Source organism: Dipodomys spectabilis, unplaced genomic scaffold, assembly GCF_019054845.1.
Source record: "Dipodomys spectabilis isolate Male_0828 unplaced genomic scaffold, ASM1905484v1 ptg000032l, whole genome shotgun sequence".
Classification (NCBI taxonomy): Eukaryota; Metazoa; Chordata; class Mammalia; order Rodentia; family Heteromyidae; genus Dipodomys; species Dipodomys spectabilis.
This window is the reverse complement of record NW_024870709.1, coordinates 8,472,714-8,489,748: the sequence shown is the minus strand read 5'-3', so window position 1 is coordinate 8,489,748 and position 17,035 is coordinate 8,472,714.

Here is a 17,035-nt window from a genome sequence, read left to right as displayed (position 1 = left end):
TACTACTACAAAGGGGGTGGTTTCAGAGATTGAGCCTTCTCACCTGTTCGGAGAAAAATTCTGTACAATTAATGCCAGAAATGAATGGTATAATAAATGGAAAGGAAAAACCCAATCATATGAATGACTACTCACTTAATTCTTCTTTAATAAAAGTGCAGTACAAATCTAAGTAAAACTCAAAGAGATGAGATAAAGAGTTGAAGAGTGATTAATGATCTAAAGAAAACATACTGGGAAAAGAACACACATCAAGGAGATCATCACCCAACTTTGCATCATTTTTATAGCTTTTGCCGTGTTCTCATACTCACTAGACTTTAATCTTCTCCATTAATCTATGAGATAAGTTAAAACCATTTTTCAAAAAGCTATACAGATTTTTCCAATGTCAATCAGCTAGACATTCAAATCCAATTGTTTGAACAAGTAACCCAGTGTTCCGTGTTCCAGCCTGTATTTGTGATTCCTCTTCTTTCATGTGAAATGTCTTTGCACAAAATCACTGCAAAGATCTCTTTCAAGTTCACATGTAAGTTAGTTCAGTTAAAGACTAAACTATCTAAATCATTTGTTGTCAGAATGAGCCAAAAATATGAGTTTGATGCTAAAAAACCAAAACTGCCTTTGAGTTCCAAAGTAGATAATATTGAAAGAATATTAATCCTATTAAGCCTGATTCCACTTAGGTTATTTACATTCTGTCCCTTAAAACATCTCTTTACACTTTCATTTGGCAATTTTTTTTAAAAAAAAGATGATTTTTCCAACCTCTTCCACTAATCTAAAGCTCAGCCCTAAGAGGCCCAGCATGAATCCATCTGAAATTATCCCAGGAAAATTTTCCAAGTGTGGGAGAATCCAAAAGAATATAGTCATTCTAAACCAGTCTTCAAAAAGAAATATATGATTATTTAGCTGCAGTTTTGCCCTTTGCTTTAAAAGAGTTATTTCTTTACCCAGGAGCAGCGATTTCCTTGAGAATCTACACTGTCCAAGGGAGTCAGCCTTACTGGAAATATTTTTGTATCTTTTTTTTTAAAACAAAAACATTGCAAAGTAATCAAAAAGTCAAAGTGTTGCAGCTGGCATTGGCTTATGCCTGTAATTCTAATAATTCAGGAGACTGAGATCTGAAGATCATAGTTCAAAGATAGCCCAGGCAGGAAAGTCCATAAAATCCTTTATGTATATATACATATGTATATATATGTATATATATTTGTAAGAATACTGTACAGAGGGGTTACAGTTACAAAAGTGGGGTAATGAGTACATTTCCTATCAAGCATTGTTACCTCCTCCTTTGTTTTTCTCCTACCATCCCTTCCCTTCCCAACTCCCCAACTCCTCCCTCCCCCCAACGCTGAAATTTGAAATGTTGTAAACTTCGTTTTCAACATAGTGTTTTGTACATATTGTTACAATGGGTCAACCTGTATCCTTATTTCAGCATTTTGTTATTTCCCTTCCCCTCCTCAAATTAGAAAAATGTATATGCAAGATGCAGGACACGGGAATCAAATACAGTGAAAACAGGGGTTATACCATGGGGGAAGAACTTACAAAAGAAACAAGAGATCACATAGTGCCTTATAAGTACAGTAAAAACAATAGCAAGAAAGAAAAAAACCACTTGTGTCCCTGTCTTGGGGTTCATTTCGCTGACCATCATCTTATATGGTCATATGTACATAGCTTTTGTAATAACTAGTACCTGTCTAGGACAAGCAAAGTAAGGTCAAAAGCTATGTCCATAAGATTCTTATCTCTAATTAACCACCAGAAAACTGGAAATGGCTCAAATGGTAGAGCACAAGCCTTGAGCAAAAGTTGCCCAGGAACAGCACCCACGGCCTGAGTTCAAAAGTATGACCTGTGAAAAACAAACAAAAAAAAGTGCTACTATTTCTAGCCTCTTTCTTATTTATAATAATAATGTTGCATGTTCCAAAATTATCAGGACTGCTCAAGACATTCAATGATATTAATATATCTGATCATTATTTTTCCCCCACAATGTTTATAAAGACTGCTCTGAGGTTTGTCCTTGTTACTTAAGCTTGGTTTTAAAAGTTTCTGCAATACTTGTCTGTACAAGATGTTCTTGATACTAAGGCAGAGGAAGTTTGCTTTAGGCTCTGCTGACTCGGCACTTTAAGATTTTCTTTTGATGAAGTTTCTTATTTGCTTTCAAATCAAATGATGTAATATAAGTCAAACAATATAGAATTATACTAATTATGATCCAAAGTGACAGACTTAGATGGAATCATACTTTAAGCCTTCTCTTGTAATATATATATATATATTCATTGTCTATCAAGTCTCCACATGTAGAATGGAATTTTTCACACTAGCTGCCAAAATCCAAATAAACCACTTAAAATAGACACACACACACACACACACACACACACACACACACACACACACACACACATACTTCAAAAGGCTTAAAGGATTTAGACAGAATGATCAGAAATGGATCCATGAGCAAATTCATTTTTTTCCTTTCTAACCAGAAAGTTCCCATGATTGGTGGTGGAGGGGCTAAAATAGTTCACAAAAAGCTTTACTCTTGGTGTTACTTTTTACATTTTATATAAGTATAAAATATTTCTTTATATTTCATAAATATCCCTAAAAGAAAGAAATGAATCATAATAGAAGTAGATTTCTTTTCCCTGACATAATAAGGTCTTAGATAGTACTGTTTTAGGAGGAGGAAAAGAAAGAGGAAGAGGGAGATACTACAAAATGTAACAATATTCAACATCATTAAGTTTTTATTATATAGAAGAACATGACAAATGACCCCAAAAATATTGCCAAATTAATCATAATAGTAACAGATGAGCTTGTATTTCAGTAAAAGCCTGTAAGATAATCTACTCACTTTTTTAAAAATCACTAACTGTATGTCAATCCTATAGACTACTCCTAAAAGACAGTACTTTCTCCCTTTTTGTTGATTTTTTAAAATTGTTATTGTGGAGGTGACATACAGAGGGGTTACAGTAACATGAGTCAGGTAATGAGTGTAATTCTTTTTGAATCATGTCTCCCCTTCCCTCACTCTCTCCCAGTTTTTCCCTCCTGACTCCACCCACACGATGTTCATTTTCTCTATAGTAAGACAGTACTTTCATGAGGAAAAAATAACTTTTTAAAAATGTATAGTTTTGCCTATGTTCTGAAACATAGCATTTTCTTTGGCAGCTCTGTAAACCTGACAAAAAGCCTCCAAGAAGATTAAAACCCTGGTAGGTGTGTCCATGAATAATAATGATCTTATTTCCATTTGAGAATCATATAATTGACATATCTTTATAAAGAAACAGGTTTTCTCATCTCCTTCTACTAGAAAATGAATGGCAAAATGCTGATAGTAGGAACAACCCAAAGGAAACAAAATATTATTATACCACCAACCTCTAATGTTGTGCAAACAGAAATTTAGAGTTTAAAGTATTAAAAGACACTGAGATAGTAAACAGACCAATCATCTTATCTGGTCATCACACATTTTATATACACATTGAAATACCAAACTGTGCCCTACAAATGTGCAATTTTACTATATGCCAAGTAAAAAGTAAATAAGTAAGATTGAATGTCAGAAAACCTTGAAAATATTGTAGTCTTCTATTACTCATTTCACTAATAAATTCCACTAATTCACTCATTTCTTTTGCTTAAACTCAGCTTCATACTTCTCAGCTTACTGACTGATATTTTTAACTTAAATGTTATTGTAAAGGGGATGCACAGAGGACTTACAGTTATATAAGTCCAGAACTGATTTTTTGAGCAGAGTTACCCTCTTGCTTATTTTCTCCCATTTTTTTCACTCCCAACCCCCTCCCCCCAATGTTGTAAAGTTCATCTCCAACATAATGTCTAGTAAGTATCACTGCTGAATTAGTTCACCCTTTATCCCACCATTTTCCATTTAAGTGATGCCTCCAGCCCAATTTTTGGAGACTGAGTTATTTGGAGATTAAGTCTTACAGCCTTTTCTGCCCAGATGTCTTTGAATTGCAAGCCTCCAGGTCTCAGCCTCATGAGTAGCTAGGATTACAGACATCAACCACTGGTTCCAAGCTTCTTCATTCAATTATAACTATGTCATTTATTCTTTGGAACAGGTCTTTTAAAAAGAAAGAAAAAGAACTTTATATATTATACGATTGGTAGTCTGGCCTTGAGAGATAAGCTCTACCATGATGCTTCTTCTCTTGGAACACAACCTGATCATGTGAAGGATATGTTCTGCTCTTATTGAAAAAGGAAATATTACAACTTCACAATTCAGAATAACTTAAGTACAGGAAATGGTACAGAGGATAGCAATCAACATGATGGATGAGTTAGAGTGTTTTATTTATGTGAAAAGATAAATGAAGCATAAATTGCACAAGAAATAAAACTTGCTGAGAGGAGAATAATTTTGGTAAATGGTGTGATGGCCTACAGAATGTGAAAAGCACAAGCATCAAGGCTAGAGAAATAATTTTGTAGAGTTCAAGGGGTAATATTATCGATAATGTTGACAGTAAAACAGAATATGTGTCCTCTACTAGAAAAATAGAAGAGGAACTACACAAGTTGAATGTGGATCAGGAACATAAAGCAGGTGCAGACAAAAAAGAGACTCTAAGGAGAGACAATATACTCAGCTTACAGGAGGTAACTTTTCCTAATTACAGGGTCAATAGCAATTCCTGCATATTTATACCTATGTCTTTTGACCCAGTAGAGACATGTTCTTTTATGAATAGCAGCCTCAACTAATTCATTACCATCTCTTCTTTTCTTTTTTTTTTCTTTTTTTTATTTTTTTTTTTTGGGGGGGGGTCCGGTCGTGGGGCCTGAACTCTGGGCCTGGGTGCTGTCCCTCAGCTCTTCAGCTCAAGGCTAGCACGCTACCACTTGAGCCATAGCACCACTTCTGGCTTTTTTTTCTTGCTTATGTGGTGCTGAGGAATCGAACCCAGGGCCTCATGCATGCAAGGCAAGTGCTCTACCACTGAGCCACCTTCTTAGCCCCTACCATCTCTTCTTGACACAGAAAAAGTGTGGGAAACATTAATGTTTGGGTGACAAGTTGCTTGTTCTTTTCTCTAGGCATCTACAAAATGAGTAGATGCATTATGAGTAGTTTTAAACCCATCATTAGCTCATTTTCAGTAAAAGATGGTAATTCTTCACATCTTCAATCATCTCTAATGTGCCCAATAAAAGTATCTTAGCCATTCATGGCATGTAATATTTCCCAGTAGATATATTTTTAAAAGAAATAGATAAAATATATTTAAAGGATATATTTCACTTGAACAGTATATCAAAAATACTATAATGTGTTTCTTCTTTGGATGCTGATAAAAATCCTACCCCAAATTATAATTTCTATTCAATTACTCAGTAAATATGTATAGACAGTTCATCCTGTTTGGCAGAACAAGAGCTAAGAGAAAACTAGAGACGCAATTCAAACCAATAATTATACATGGGTCAGTGAAGATACTTTCCCCTTCACTGAAAGTAGTGACTACTCCTAAATGGTTGAATGAATGTGATCAAAAATTTTAAAATGTGTTCTTTGTTATGATTTGTAAATAAACTAATTTTAGAATAAGATGAATTTTATATGCCTTCTAAATGATTAGTCAAAAATATACCAAAACATAATTTTAAGTCTTTTAGCAATTGCGATTATGTTAAATATTGTGACAACATAAAAAATACTGTAACAAAAATTGTAAATAAAATGGATAAAAGTACATAAGCAATTCTACAACAGTTGAAGATAATCAGATGCAGAATAACAGTTGTAGATCTTAGTTTATTCCTTTAATTGAAAAGAAATTATTTAGTATTTGCTGTAAACCAGAAGCTTTACTAGCTCCTGGAAAACAGCAGAAATAAAATCCATGTTCCTTAAGTGCAAATTCTTGGATAGATATACAAATTCATTTTTCTGCCAAGCTCTTATTAGAGGAGTTTTAAAACATCTTCCATCTTCCTTCAATGACTTATATAATCAAAAGTTTGCTTTCGGAGAGCTTATGTTGCTTGTTTTGTTTTTGCAATTTAGTCATGTGAACTTACTAATTTATTGTGTTGCTATTTGGGTTTGAGCTCAGGGCCTTGAGTTTGGTCATCTTGCTCCGCTGGTGCTTTATTGTTTGAGCCATGCCTCCATCCTGGGTTTTTGCTGGTTATTTTAGAGATTAAGTCTACTGAATTTGTGTGCCTAGATTTGTAATATAATCTTCCAGATGTTAGTATGCTGAGGAGCTAGAATTATGAGTATAAGCCATCAGCACTATTTTAAGAAACACATTCAGTCTCAAATTGTCTCAAAAAAATCTAAGTCACCATCAGAAAGAATGATACTGCCCCATTTGTAAGGAAATGGAAGGACTTGGAAAAAACATATTAAGTGAAGTAAGCCAGACCCAAAGAAGCATAGGTCCCATGGTTTCCCTTATTTGTAATAATTAGTACACATCTAGGATAATCTTAGCAGATGAGCAGAAAAGCTCAATAGCTATGAACATATGACCAGATAAGATGATGCTGAGAGAAATGAACTACAATACATGGACACGAGAGGTTTTTCTTTGTTGTTGTTCTCAATGAACTATGTGATTTCTTTTTCTTTGTGTTTTCCCCCGTATGGTGGTGTATCCTCTATTATCATATCCTGGGTATTGCAAATACGTTTGTCTGAACTAGGGAAAGGAATGGGAACTACAAAATGGTGAGACAAAGCACAAAGGGGGAACCTATGCAGCAGTGATACTCACAAGACATTATGTTGGAAATGATCTGTACAACTTGGTGGGGGGTGGGGGTTGAGGGGAGGGAAAAAGGGAGAAAAATGAGGGAGGGAGTAATAAGTTAGACAAGAAATGTAACAAATTGTTTAAATAGGAATACAGGTGGACTCATTGCAACAATGAGATGTACAAGACGTTATGTCGAAAAACGAAGGGGCTGGGGAGGGGGGACGAGAGTCGGAGGGGTGCGGGGCGGGGGGGGGGGGGGGGGGGGGAGATGGGAAGGGGAAACAAAGGAGGAGGCAACAATGCTTGATAAGAAATACACTCATGGGCTGGGAAGGTGGCTCAGTGGTAGAGTGCTTGCCTTGCATGCCTGAGGCCCTATTCCTCAGCACCACATAAGCAGAAAAAAAAGCCGGAAGTGGCGCTGTGGCTCAAGTGGTAGAGTGCTAGCCTTGAGCTGAAGAGCTGAGGGACAGTGCCCAGGCCCAGAGTTCAGGCCCCATGACCGGACCCCCCCCCCCAAAAAAAAAGAAAAGAAAAGAAATACACTCATTACCTTGCCCATGTGATTGTAACCCCTCTGTACAGTATTTTCACAATAAAAAAAATGTAATCATTCCCTTACTTATGTAACTATAACCCCCTCTGTACATCACCTTGACAATAAAATTTAAAAAAAAGATTTCTAAGTCAGTTTTATCTGAATCTGACGTAGTAAATACCAGAATGCTTTATATATTATTTAATTATTTTATTGCACAGATTCACATTCAATCACTTCAAATTGAATTTAACTGAATGTAACAAGTTTTTTAAATAATTCATAACAAGAATATTTCCATTAAAATTAGTATGGAAAGGTTTAAAAAGTCATCATAAGAAAGGAAACAACAGATCAATATCACTCATACATGTAAGCCTAATTTTTCAACAAAACATTAGCAAATCAAATTCAGCAATTTATAAAAAGAATTATACACCACAACTAAGTGAAACTTATTTTAGTAATATAATCTTATTTCAACAATATCTTCAATCATATAAACAAGCTCTTAAAATGATACAATTTTATCAATTGATTAAATAAAGTTGTTGGTATATCCTACTATTCATCACTGTTTCATGGTAAAAGGGAACTTTACTGACTTGATGAAAAAAATCTCAAAAAAAAAAAAGACAGGCCTGTCAAATGACATAGGAGCCCATTGAAACAGTGAAAAAATGGAGCAGCAAAATAGAATAGCATTTGATTACAATCTAGAAAATAAAATAAATACCCATGAATCTTACTGACATGGTTTAAAGAACTAATAAAATGCAAAGACCAGGTAAATCTCACATGTAGAAAAATTCCAAATGAACTGTTTAAATATGGTACACTAACAGAAGGAAACTATCACTCCTCTTGGCTTCACACAGTAATTTCTTAACCAAGTAAACAGGAAATAAAAAGAAATGGGATACGATGAATAACAGTGGGAAAATGACATGTTCTACTTTATCCAGATGACAAAAAAGTTAATATCAACAGTCACAAATATGTAGATTGCAACAATGCTTGATAAGAAATGTAACTCCTCTGTACAGTATTCTCACAATAAAAAATATGTAAATTGCATGTGCCTTGGATATTTGAGATTAAAATGACCCTTGACAACCGTGATCTTTCTTCCCAAAACTCCTAACTTCTACCTAATAATGAGAAAACTATAAAATTCTAATAGGGCCTTCCTACAATATACTTAATGCTCAACAAAAAAAGGAAAATGTTAGAAATTATCAAATCCAAAAAGGTACTAAGGAAACATGCCCCTAAGAAAGAAAATGGTCATTAGGTAAAACCTGAGAAAATATGAAAAAATTATGGGCTTTAGTTAATAATAGTGTATCAGTATTAGTTAACCTATGGACCATATATCAATATCAGGGAAGGAATGTGGGAGGAAAAGATATGGGAATTTGGTAATTTCTTGACAATCTTAAGCTGTAAAATTGTTTTAAAAATGCTTGTTAATAAAAACTAATTTTCTGCCTAGCCAGTTAATATACTTACACTTTATGTTAACTTAGACATAGCCTGAATTTCTGTTTGAAAAAATTTTAAGAATACTCACTATATCCCAGGTTTAAAGTGAAGATCTTCCAAGTAAGTATATTATTGCTTTAGTATCCATAATCATGTTAATCTCCTAATACCATGCTTCAGCTACACATGAAGAAACAGGGCCAAAATTCCAAGACATGAAAGGAGTCAAGTTTAGTAATGATAGTTTGATAGTAATCATAGAATTATTAAGGAAAGAAATGTCAGAAATTGAAGGATAACAGTGGGAGGTAATCGGGACATATCATGAGGCTATGATTGTGAATTCAATAATGGAATGTAGGAACAGCTATACAAGCCAGAATTAAACCCCTGGCCAGACAACCCCTAGGCTTAACAATTGAATAGTCCAGGAAGATTTCAGACTTTTAAGATGACAGATCCAGAGCAGATTAGAACAGCTTGAGTATCATTATCAACAAGAGATAAAGAATAACAGGAGATAGATCAAAGCTATTCTGCCAGGATTATGTATCAGAAAAAATTGAACTGAAGCTTGGGTATGAAAAACTTAGGGGCAAAGAAATATTTAGTAGCCTTTCCAAATTGGCTTTTTTCTTACTCAAAAGTAAGAAAATGCTTTATTTCCCCTTTACCTTTTGCTTATACATTAAAATGAAACAACAAGTTTCATATTCAAAACTATTGCTATATTCCTTTGGAATGTCTGTCTAACCATAACATCTCACGTTGCAGAAAAATAAATATTCTCCATAATAGCTTTAATGGTATCATCAGTATAACACAGTTTAAATAAGAGTGACAGCTGAAACCTTTCTTTCTATTTCTGCTCTAAAAGCTCACTATATCTTATTATTCATGGTTGTTTGAGGGTTTTGTGTTTATTTTGTAAATGACATTTATAAGAGAAAATGATTGGTTTTGAAAACCATCAGTTTTGAAATTCTACCTTTATATTTTCCTTACCTTCATATATAACAGAGATGTTATCTCTGTTTAGATGATTCATGAAACAACTGGACTCAGAATCAGCTGTCTTTTTTATCCCAACAGTATTAACTAATCTACTCTAGAGATTCAAGTTGCCAGGCTCTTGGAAATCTTGCACTTACTATTTTCTGTCCAGACTGGGACCTACCATGGTCAAAAAAACTCTTCAGTTCTGGAGTGCAATTCAGGTTTTCTTTGTGATATTTTCCACATAATAAGTAAGGAAGCACTTATAGGTGTTTTGAATGTACTTGTGTGGTGAATAAGTACAACAGGAATTTTGTTTTGTTTTGTTTTTTGTGCTACTCTTTTTTTGTGTGTGAAAATACTGTACAGAGGGGTTACAATTCCATGGGCCAGATAATTAGTACGTTTCTTATCAAGCATTGTAGCCTCCTCCTTTGTTTCCTCTTCCCATCCCTTCCAATCCTCCCCTCCCCATTCCCTCCACCCTATCTCCTCCCCCGCCACCACCAAAGTTGTAAAGTTCGTTTTCGACATAACGACTTGTACATCTCATTGTTGCAATGGGTCCACCTGTATCCCTATTTAAATGACTTTTTTCCCCTTCCCCTCCACAAATTATAACAGCATCAAATACAGTGAAAACGGGTTATACCTGGAGGAGGGACATACAAAGCAACAAAGAAATAATCTTATAAATGTGTTAGAAACAATCGCATGAAAGAAAAAACATTTGAATACATAGCTTAGGGTTCATTTCCCTAGCATCAACTTATCTGAACTTTTCTGCTTGACTAAGACATATACTAGTTATTGCAAATAAGGGAAACCATGGGACCTATGTTTCTTTGGGCCTAGCTTACTTCACTTAATATAATTTTCCAACAAGTCATTTAAGGATACAGGTGGACCTGTTGCAACAATGAGAAGTACAAGCTGTCATGTCGAAAACGAGCTTTACAACGTTGGTGGGGGGGGAGGGAGGGAGGATTGGGGGGGAGGCTGGGAACGGATGTGAAGGGTAAAGAAAGGAGGAGGCTGCAATGCTTGATAAGTGATAAGAAATGTACGCATTATCCTGCCCATGTAATTGTAACCCCTCTGTACAGTATGTTCACAAAAAAAATAAAATTAAATTAAAAAATATATATATATAATTTTTCCCAAGTCTTTCCATTTCCTAACAAATGGGACAATGTCATTCTTCCTGATGGAGGCATAGAATTCCATTGTGTATATATACCACATTTTCTTGATCCATTCATCTACTAAGTGGCATCTGGGTTGGTTCCATATCTTAGCTATGGTAAATAAGGCTGCAATAAACATAGTCGTGCTGGTAGCTTTAGTGTGGTCTTGTTTGTGAACATTTGGGTAAATGCCCAAAAGTGGCATTGCTGGGTTATAGGGGAGCTCTATGTGGAGTCTTTTGAGGAACCTCCATACTGCTTTCCAAAGTGGTTGAACAAGTTGACACTCCCACCAACAATGCAGTAAGGTTTCCTTCTGTCCACATCCCCTCCAGCATCTGTTGTTATAAGAGTTCTTGATTATAGCCATTCTAACTCAGGTGAGGTGGTATCTCAATGTTGTTTTGATTTGCATTTCTTTTATGGCTAGAAAGGCTGAGCATTTCTTCATGTGTCTATTGGCCATCCTTCTTTCCTCTTCAGAGAAGTTTCTCTTTAAGGCTTTAGCCCATTTATCTATTGGGCAGTTGTTTCTTTGACGATTTGTTGTTGGGGGATTTAATTTTTTGAGTTCCAAGTATATTTTAGATATGAGACCCTTGTCTGTTGCATGGCTAGTGAAGATCTTCTCCCAATCCATGAGTTTTCTATTGATCTTGCTAGCTATGTCTTTTGCCATGCAGAAGGTCTGCAATTTCATGCAATCCCATTTGTCCAACCTTTCTTTGCTTTGTTGTGTTTCTGGGTCTCTATTAAGAAAATTTTGGCCTGTGCCAAGGAGACCTGGGGTTTCTCCTATTCCATCCTGTAATGTTTTCAGAGTGTCTGCTTTGACTCCGAGGTCTTTGATCCATTTGGAGTTGATTCTGGTGCAGGGTGATATATAAGGATCTAGCTTTAGTTTTCTATAAGTACTTAACCAATTTTGCCAGCACCATTTACTGAAAAGTCTGTCTTTCTTCCATTCTATTTTTTAGCTCCCTTATAGAAGATTAGATGGCTCTAGGTCTGTAGGTTCATTTCTGGGTTTTCAATTCTATTCCATTGGTCCTGAGGTCTGTTCTTGTGCCAGTACCAAGCTGTTTTGATTACTATGGCTTTGTAGTAGTTTGAAATTTGGTATTGATATTCCTCCAGCACTGTTCTTTCTGATGAGGATCATTTTTGCTATTCGGGGTCTTTTATTGTTCCATATGAATTTTTGGATTGCCTCTTCTATTTCCTTGAAGAATGAGGTTGGAATTTTGATAGGTATCGCATTGAATTTGTAGATAGCCTTGGGAAGTATTGTAATTTTCACAATGCTGATCTTTCCAATCCAGGAGCATGGGAGTTTTTGCCACTTTCTAAGTTCTGTTTTGATTTCCTTTTTCAAGTTTTTAAAGTTTTCATCATAGAGGTCCTTCACTTCTTTGGTTAAGTTAATTCCTAGGTATTTTATTTTTTGTGGGGCTATTACAAATGGAGTTGCTTTCCTAATTTCAGCCACATTTTTCTCATTAGTGGCATACAGAAAAGCCATTGATTTTTGAGGGTTAATTTTATACCCTGCTACTTTGCCAAAGTTTTGAATCAGCTTGAGTAACTTGGGAGTGGAGTCTATGGGATTCTTTAAATACAAGATCATGTCATCTGCAAGGAGGGAGAGCTTTACTTCTTCTTTTCCTATTTGGATCCCCTTTATGTTTGCATCTTGTCTTATTGCTGTAGCTAGGCATTCTAATACTAGATTGAAGAGAAGTAGAGAGAGTAGACATCCTTGTCTTGTTCCTGAGTTAAGAGGAAATGGCTTTAGTTTTTCACCATTAAGTATAATGCTAGCTGTAGGTTTGTCATATACAGCCTTTATTGTATTGAGGAATGATCCATGGATTCCTAATTTTTCCAGAACTTTCATCATAAAGGGGTATTGGATCTTGTCAAATGCTTTTTCTGCATCTATTGAGATAACCATGTTGTTCTTATCCTTGCTCCTGTTGATGTGATGAATTATATTAATTGATTTGTGTATATTGAACCAGCTTTGTATCCCTGAAATGAATCCTTAGAACAGGAATTTTTTAAGTAAGTCTATCAGACTTGTTGCTCACCTAGGTCAGATATGAGGTAGAATGAATTAAAACATACTTGATCATCTATTCTTTACTCATAACATCAAACTAATGAACTACTATTTCTAAGAGGTGTGAGATACTCTAACACACGTTTTGTATATTCTTTACGTTTATTTCTAGATGGTCTACATTTCTTTGTTATCTTATTTTCTGTATCCTTCTGTGTATATCACTGTTTTAAATCTATAAAGGTACCAATACAAACAATGCTCATTGAAGAAGATTATACTGGATAGATATTAAATTATTTTTAAATGCCTGTCAAAGATAGTACATTATTGAAACAAAGGGTTTTCAATATGGTGTTTCACACATACCTATCTTATAATTGAGTCAGATTGACATTCTCTCTTTTCTCTCTATTTTTCTGTTTGTCCACGTAGCTTGTGGGATTAACAAAAAATTCTTTGATTGAGAAACATTATTATAGAGTGATCAGACTTTTTTTGTTTTTTTTAATTGTGAAAATACCATACAGAGGGGTTACAATTACATGGGCAAGATAATGGGACTTTTTTTTTTTGTACTTGGGGAAAATTTTTTTTTAAAGAATCTAGTCCCAAATTGGTGATTCAGTTGTAATCATTTAAAGCATTTAAATCATTACAAAGCTGCTTCCAGAAAATTCTTTGACAAATTCTAGTGCACAACCAGGTTTGGGAAAAGTTTCCTAATGTCATATGGACTGAAATACCCATCAGTCCGAATTGAGCCTGACACTCTGATCAATGATGAAGGGGAAAATCAATATCCACTTGGGGTTAGCCTGGAGACAAAACTATGCTCCTGGGATCAGCTACGAAGAACACAGAAAATGCTATGACTCAGATACTGAAAGGAAAAGGATGCTCTAGAACAGTACTTGAGCTCAAGGAATAACTTGATGAAGAAGAAAACTAACAGTAACAACTAAACTATTGAACCATGTATGTATGTTTATTAGGTATTCTTTAAAATAGTTTTCTGGGATGACAGGGAACAGAACTTTATCATATGAAATGTAAGAAAAATAATAAAATGTGTAGCAATAGCCTACATTTTTATGTAGTATTGCAGATTGAACTCACAGTTTCATGCTTGCCAAGAGCTCTAACATCTAAGTCACACCGCCAGCCTTTTTTTTTTTTTTTTTGCTTTTAGTTATTTTCAAGATAGGATCTTAGCCATTTTCTGCTGGGCTGCTCTCCAATGGAAATCACCCTAACTATACATCTCAATGGTATTATAGGTGTTTGCCACCACCCCTGAGCAATCGATAATTCTTATCATCCCCAAACTTCACCTGATCCTTGAGTCTTTCTTCCTTTTCCTCTTTCTATTCAAATAGCCTTTGCACATCTTTTATTATAACACTTTTCTCTATTGTCTATATGGATTATGGTCAAAATTTCTTATGTAGACTATTTTCAGGGCACACTAACAGAGCAAACAGTATCTTATCACTTGCTAAACATCTGCCTTTCTAAAACTCTTCAGTGGCTCTGGTTACTTACTGCATTTTTTTTTGAAACAGGGTCTCACTGGATGGCACAGGCTTGCCTGAAATTCACAATCCTTCCACCTCAGCCTCTCAAGTGCTAGAATTATAGGCATGTGTGCAGTATGTGACTCCTCTAACAATTTCTTAGACTGACTTTTAAGGCCTCCCATTTTCTGTCTCCAAGTAGATCATAAGTGCTATGTGCCATAACTTCTTTGTGAAATCTTTAGTCGCCAGGACCATGGTTGTATAGGCTAGGAAAAGAACTATGACAAATCACCAAAAAACTATTAACCTGCATTTTAAGAGCAATGAATAGGATTGAAGAGTGGAATAAAAGAATAGAGCAGAATGGAAAAAAACAGTATTCTGAAAGTATCTAAACATGCATATATATGTTATAAAGTTTTAGTTCTAACTCTCAATTTTGCTCTCTGTCCAGTTATTCCTTCAAATTTCATTCTTGAGATTTCCCTGTGCTTTTCATCTTATGCCTTTCTTTGAGCATTTTCAGGACACTATTTCTGTGTAGGTAATTAGATTTTACAACGTATGAATATAAATTACATTTCTTTCCCAAAGCAATAATTCAATTCTGTGCATACATGTCCCCATTTTCTGAAATCTTTCTGACTGACAGGTGGGTTCAGAACCTTGTCACCAAGTGGCACCAATGTGCACAACAGCATGACAGCTGTAAAAGCAGTCAGAACACCATATTTCTTAGCATTTATTAGATTTTCAAACCTCCTAAGCACCCATCACCGAACAATTTTTAATTTAACATTGAATAGACCTGAACTATGAGTCATGTACTAGTGCTATTGTAGGTACTTAAAAAGATTTGTGTTGATTAAACATCCACAGAGCCATAGGACAACAAACTAATGAAACAAATGAAGACCTAAGAGGCAAATTCTTCCTGAATGCTAGAAACAGCACTGAAGCCTGTTAAAACAACTATATGCTTACGAGGCTTGGTAGTCTTCTTTATCAGAGAAAGGTGAGCACATAACAAAGGGTTATGAAGAATAGCAATTTGTTGTTGGTTATGTTTTACTTTTCAAAGAAAATAGTAAATTAAAGCAATGTTACATGTCTTAGCACAGGCAGCTTCTATAGCAAAAATACTAGGTTGCCTAAACTTACTTCTAAAAGTTCGGGAAAGTTCCAACCAATATTTGCTGCCTGATGTGGACCTTGTTCCTGGTTCATAGATAGCCATCTTCTTACTGTGTCCCTATATAATCAAAGAGAAAAGGGAAACTTGTGGAGTCTTCTTAATAAAGGCATGAATCCATCCTCTTATTCAAGTACTTTTTAAAGTCTCTTCCTCTTAATACTATCACCTTTTGAGTTAGGACTTTATGAATCTGGGGGGGGGGGGGGGAGGGGAAACCATTCAGTGTATAAATGCCATATTACTTAAAGATATTTTAAACTCTTCTATGTACTTATTGATATTATCGCGTTGCTTTTGATTGGCACTTTAGATCAGCGCTTTCTTGGTTGAGCCAGAAAGAAAATGAGTGTAGTCACTGTGTTCCTGATAGTCCTTGTTCCACATAAAATTTGAGTAATTCTAAGACCACTGAAGCAGAGAGACGCTTTCTCCTACTCATCAAAATATGAAAAGGCTTTTTTTCTTAAGAATTACATAGAATTATTTGATACATAAGTAGTTGTATAAGACTCCATGGCACATGCCCTCAAGACTTATATAGCAGGAGGGTATGTCTCGAAAGTATAGCATTATGCCTAACGTGTTTGAAATGCAGGGTTTGATGTCCAGAACTGTAAGAGGAAAAATGTGTTTGGAGTATTGAAAATTTTAACCTAGTCAAATGCATCTTTAAAAACAAAACAAAACAAAACACTGGTCATAAAAAAATGAAGAAGATACACTTCACATTGCAAGTATTGTATATACATATAATTATGTTCGTTGTCAATAAAAATGACAGTACCAATACTTAGATTACTTATTATTTCTCTTTTTTTAAAAACCTCTATGGGGCTGGGAAGGTGGCTCGGTGGTAGCATTCTTGCCTTGTATGCAGAGGTCCTAGGTTCCACTCCTCAGCGCCACATAAGCAGAAAAAGCTGGAAGTAGCACTGTGGCTCAAGTGTCAGAGCAATAGCCTTGAGGTGAAGAACTGAGGGACAGCCCCAAATGCAAAGTTCAAGGCCCACAACCAACATATAGATAGATAGATAGATAGATAGATAGATAGATAGATAGATAGATAGATAGATAGATAGATAGATAGATAGATAGATAAATAACCTCTGATAACAAACCAGGCACCAGTGGCTCATGCTTATAATCCTAGTTACTCAGGAGGCTGAGATCTGAGGATTATGGTTCTAAACCAGCCTGGCAAAAAAGTTTATGAGATTCTTTTTTATTATTTTTTTTGGTTGGTCATGGGGCTTGA